Raw genomic sequence first — 6,000 nt, forward strand, 5'->3', positions numbered from 1 at the left:
TACCATTCTAGTCCTATAGAAATGGATAATCAAGGTGAACTCAAGGGTTATATAGACATGGTAATAGTTTTTAATGAAACCCTTCTAAATATCATATGGACCAAGGCCTCTTAATTCAGAGAAAGTGGGGAGAACTACATAACATTTCCCCAAGTTGGACATTCTTATTTCAGGGACTTACAAGTGACTGAGACTGTTAGAATAGTGGAGTGTCCTTCAAAAATGGATCCTCCATTCTCTAGGAAATTGGAAGGGTTGGCCTTTCTATTTTACTCCTACATCTTCCAGAATGGAAACTTCTTTTGTCTTTGGCTATTCAAAGTCCCCCACTTTTTTCCCCTCTGTCTCTTCCTGGGTCTTCCATAAACCTTGTTTTTATAAAAACACAGAGTCCATGATCTAAAAAGGAAATAAAAGGTAAACATAGGGATGAAATATGTGTCCGGTATCTAAGGGGAGACACAGTCACCTTTTAGTCAAGGATGTATACTTAGGCTAGTGCTTTCTTTGAGTCCTTGTTTCTATTTTGGAATAGGCTGAAGGAAGGGGAACACTGTCCTTGGGATAAATCTGAGATATGGCCCTGACACACACTGATGTAACACCTAACATAGCACCTAGTATATAATATGTAAACAATAAAATATATCGATTGTTAAAATAATAGTGATCATAATAAAATGATATAGGACAGACAACCTATATTGAAATGACATAGGATTGGCAATACATAGTGAAATAATGTAAGACATACTATGCATAGGCAAATGATATGGGGCAGGCTATAAATGGTTTAGGAATTCAGGGAAGGAAGAGATTGCTTTGAAATGGATTGTGTACCTTGCTATAAAGAAGAGCATATTAGTGAGCAGGCAAAGCCTAGAAGGATATTCTTGAGGTTTTCATGGCCAATAAAATCAGAAGCAGGGAATGAACGAGTTTTGTGTGAAGGACAATGTCAAAGTGGTAGTGTGGCTGATCTGGGAGGAGGTTGTTTAGGTCAGTTCCTTTCCTATGGACAGAGGAAGGCAAGACATGAGGGCATTTTGGCTACAGTATATTCTATTTCAGGACTGCAAAGCTATACTTGTGTTTAGGTGGACGGGCTACACTTATTTCCTAGGAGGCTTACCTGAAGCTGTGGGCTTGGATAAAAAAGATGGCCTTACTGAATGCAATTGTTTTTGGTCATAGTATATTCTCCAGGACAGGCCATTAATATACCAATGACCCTCAGTCTAGAATTCTCTGCACATGCAGTGGACTGCTCAGGTATCACAAGGTCTGTGAGTTATTATTATTTTCATATTTCATATGAAATTATTTTATATTTCATAAATATTATTTCAAAATAATATTTATAATAATAATTATTATTTTCAATGTCCTGGATCCCTGTAGGAGATCACACATTACTTATTCAAGGTTTATAAATGTGTAACACGATAAATCTAAAATAAAAGATTCTTCATTCTACTTTATGATCTAAATTATATAGAGTTATATCTGCCCTCACGGTTCAAAATATTCATGATACATATAGTTTGAAAGATACTTTACAAAAATGCAACGTTCCTGATCTAGGAAGGAAAATAAAAGAAATGAAGTGGTAAAATTTGGGGAATTAGTAATTTATTCATGACTTCATTCATTCAAACATTTATGCCACGAAAATTTCTTGAGCCACTTCTCTGTGCCAGCGCTTCTGCCATTGAGAACTCAAATATGAATAAAGCAAAAAACCTTGCTATCAGTGAACTTAGAGTCAGCATTTTTAGACAAATGACTCATTAGTGTATCTTAAAATCATTTAGCTTTACCTATGCTTAACAAGGCTGAGACTGCCTTGGCTATATTTCTGGAGGGAAGAGGAATAAATTCATTGAAAAATATGTGTCAATAGTCATTCTTTCTAGACATGGTGTTAAAAAGCATTAAGATCAATTATTGTCTGAGTTTCCACTAGGTGGTTTATTTAACTAATAGCACTTGTGTGTTTTCAATAAATGCACCTTCCTCCCCAAAGAAGTCCAACTGGGCAGAAATCACTCTCATTTTCTTCAGTTAGATAAAGGAAGTGTTGTTATAAGTAATTTGTGTGTGTGTGTGTGCGTGTGTGTGTGTGTAAATGTGTGTCCCTGTGCCTGCTTATGTATTCCTGGGCCTCATAGCTACTTTGATGTGATTACTGTAACAAAAGAGACAGGTCTTGGCTAGAACAGCAAGGCTACAGAAGCCACACAGAAAATTGTATAATTAGTCTTCAACTGTACATTGTACCTTGTTTAAAACAATGTCATGAATCTGTAGGAATCTACATCAGAAATCAACAAATCCTTTAGGCTTGAAAGACTCATCCTCTTTTTCTCTTATGCTTTGTCTTCCCCTCTTTCACCAAATTAGTGTGACAAGTACTTAGACATGATCATTTAAAAATACCTTTTATCATTTCAATTAATCTGCCTAATTTCAAGAGCAAGTTTTCTAATTTTCAAAGATTTAATTGCCTATTGTTACAGCTCTAATGTGGCAAAGTGCAAGGAGACATTGGACTGCCACTGCTACACATGGCAGAGGAAGGCTGTTAAGATAAACCCTAATCCTCCCTGTGTCACTCTGCCACTACACTTCCCCAAAGAACTAAGTATCAATTACAGCATTTTCTTAAAAAAAAAAAAAAAAAAAAAAAAAACTGTTTTAAAGTCCCACTAATAGCGACTTCCGTATTGAAGACAGTGATTCAATTTACATACTAAAAATTCTGGTGGCCAGTGGTTCCATGGCTGGTGAAGCATCTCTGTGATTCTCTTGGCCCTTCTTTCATGATTGGAAGTTGGCAGCCGCAGCACTCTGCCTAAGGTCCTAATAGAACAGAATCTCACACAGGAAGGAAGATGGGTAGATATAAAGGGACTTTTTTCTTGTGTGCCTCTTTTCAAGGAGTTAAATATTTCCCCTGAAGCACATACTAGATTCACCTTATTTTTCATTGGCCAGAACTGAATTAATGCCTATCTTAAGACCAATTGTAGGTAAGGGAAATATAATTTTAATGATTTGCTTAGACCAATTGTAATTCATTTCCTGGGGGAGGGCACACAGCTGCTTGAACAAAATTGGATTTCTGTTAGCAAGGAAGAATAGAGAAATGGCTATTGTGTAGGCAAACAAGAATGCCTTCTGTTTGGTTCTGATCTAAACAAATGTCTTTCTTTAGCTGTCATATTTTTTATTTATTTTTATTTTTTAAGATTGTATTTATTTATTCATGAGAGACAGAGAGAGAGAGAGGCAGAGACACAGACAGAGGAGAAGCAGGCTCCATGCAGGAAGCCTGATGTGGAACTCAATCTCGGGACTCCAGGATCACACCCTGGGCCGATGGCAGGCGCCAAACCACTGAGCCACCCAGGGATCCCCTAGCTGTCATATTTTTAATTCTCTATGAATATGCCATACCATTAGCAAATTATATTTATATAGTTTCACATCTGCAAGAAGTTAACTCCTGGGTTCTCTTTGTTCTTCATAATCACCCAGACAATAAAGTAGAAGTGAATATCATTATCAATGCCTTAAGGATAAGGAAACTGAAGTTTACTTGGATGAGGCAGAGTTGCATAGCTTAAGAGACAAAAAAAGGGTAAGCATTTTAGTCTAAATCTTCTGCAACATGATGCCCCTTTTTAAGCTATTCCATTGGTGTCCTCTTCAATTGTAACGAAGTTGCTTTGTCTCCACAATAACCACGGCTATATGCCCGGGAATAGCAGAGGAGGTGCTTGACAATCTCTTCACCTCATGCTACCAAGTCTTACGAGACTATAAACAGGGAGATTTACAGTCCCGCAAGACCAGGAGCCCTTCATTCATTAATGTGAGAATAATTTATTAAGCACCAGCTCTACCAAGCACTGTGTTAAGTTATGGAGATAACATACCAGACAAACTATTCATGGTCACTGCAGTTTAGAATCTAAAACAGATGACAGAATTTTAAATAATCTATCACACTGAAGTGTCACACCGGCTCTGAAGCAGAAGTAGAGGTGTGTTAAAAGCATTTAGTCAAAGCATCAGATCAAGTCATTGGGAAAGGGGAAAGTTAGAAAAATGTTCCAGAGAAATTGCTATTAAATCTGATACTTTTGAAATTAAAAAGAGGGAGAAGACAGTACTCAAATGTAGTATCTGCTCAATAAATATTTAATGCCTTTTAAAATCAGCTTTACTGAGATATAATTTGCATTACAATTTACTCATTTAACATATAGACTTCAATGGTTTTTAGTATATTCTCAGTTGCACATCCATCACCACAATCAATTGTAGAACATTTTCATTACTACCAAAAGAAACCCCATACTCCTTAGCAGATACCCCCAGAATCCTATTCTTCCTCCCCCAGCCCTAAGCAACTACTAATCTTTTTGTCTCTATAGCTTGGTTAATTTGGGACATTTTTGTATAAATAGAATCGTACAATATGTGCCCCTTGGTAACTGAATTCTCTAAAGTTTTCAAAGTCTAATGATGTTTTCAAAGTTCTTCTATATTATAACACATATCAATGCTTCATTTCCTTTTTATTTTCAAACAGTGTTACACTGTATGGATATAAGATGTTTTATTTATCCATTGATCATTTTATAGATATTGAGTTGTTTCTGCTTTTTGGTTATTTATGAATAATGCTGCTATGAACATTCATGGATAAATTTTTGTGTGCTGTTGAATTGTAAGATTTCCTTGTATATTCTAGGTGCAAGTTCCTTATATTTTATATGATTTGTAAAAATGTTCTCTGGTTCCATGAATTCTCTTTTCACCTGCTTATTGGTGTCCTTTAAAACAAAACTGTTTAAATTTTGATGATGTCTATTTATCTGTTTATTTCTGTTGTTACTGGTACATGATTTGGGGTCATGAAGGTGTATTTATGTTTTCCTCTAAGGTTTTATAGTTTTTTGTAGCTTCTAAGATTGTACAGCTTTTTATAGCTCTTATATTTAGGCCTTTGATTACATTTTATGCTAATTTTTGTATGTACTATGAGTTGAATGCCTTTTGGATGATTCAGATTCTTAGTCAGGTCACTGAGTGCTCTTCAAAATTTGTCTATGGCCCAGTAACATCAGCATGACAAGGAAGCTTGTTAGAAATGCAAATATAGTCTTCAGGTTGATATTCTAGTTTGAAAGGTATTACCTTAGAGAATTGCAAACAACATTGCTATCCACTCCTACTAACCGACTCCAGCCCTACCAAGGGAAGGTATCACTTTAGTAGAAATTGGTAGCCCTCCTTTTATTTTAAAATGACAGATAGCAATTTTCAGCATCCAGCATCTCACATTGTTTCAAATCAGAACTTAGACATCACTTTGATGATTTTAAATAAAATACAGAAATTGTATTTTACTGCAGGAGAGTGCTAACATCCAGAGAATGCACAGTTAACCTTTGAACAATGTGCGGGTTAGGGGCTCTGGCCTCTCACGCAGTTAAAAATCATATATAACTTTGCTCCCAAACTTAACTATTAATGGCATACTGTCAACTGGAAGCCTCACCAATAAAATAAATACTTCATGAATGTATATTTTATATGTTGTATGTATTATAGACTGTATTCTTACATTCGAGTAAGCTAGAAAGGAAAATGTCATTAAGAAAATCATAAGGACGAGAAAATACACTTAAGGGAAAGTAAAAAATCTGTATATAAGTGGACTCTTGCAGTTCAAACCTCTGTTGTTTAAGGATTAACTATATTTTCATAAGGCTTAAATTTATATTCAAGTAAAATCTTTCTGTAGACTAACAAAGACCTATGGTTTGTTTTTTGTAGCCTCTGATTATTAAACACATACATATCCCCACACACACACACACATCAGTATTAAAAATTTCCTTTCAAATATATTAGGACATAGACAAAGAGAAAATAATATTCCTGGTGAAATGTCTGTTCTGAGGAAAAAAAGTTATTTTATAAATT

At 35.4% G+C, this 6,000-nt stretch overlaps 1 long non-coding RNA gene across 1 annotated transcript in view; it reads right to left on the bottom strand.

Moving 5' to 3' along the window:
• Window positions 1–2,918, bottom strand: part of LOC112651739 (uncharacterized) — a 39,893-nt gene extending 36,975 nt beyond the window's left edge. The window contains exon 1 of the long non-coding RNA XR_003130988.3: window positions 2,754–2,918. This is a non-coding gene — a long non-coding RNA (uncharacterized LOC112651739). The remainder of the gene's footprint in view (window positions 1–2,753) is intronic.
• Window positions 2,919–6,000: the final 3,082 nt, after the last annotated feature.

This window comes from Canis lupus, chromosome 4 (assembly GCF_003254725.2).
Source record: "Canis lupus dingo isolate Sandy chromosome 4, ASM325472v2, whole genome shotgun sequence".
Lineage (NCBI taxonomy): Eukaryota > Metazoa > Chordata > Mammalia > Carnivora > Canidae > Canis > Canis lupus.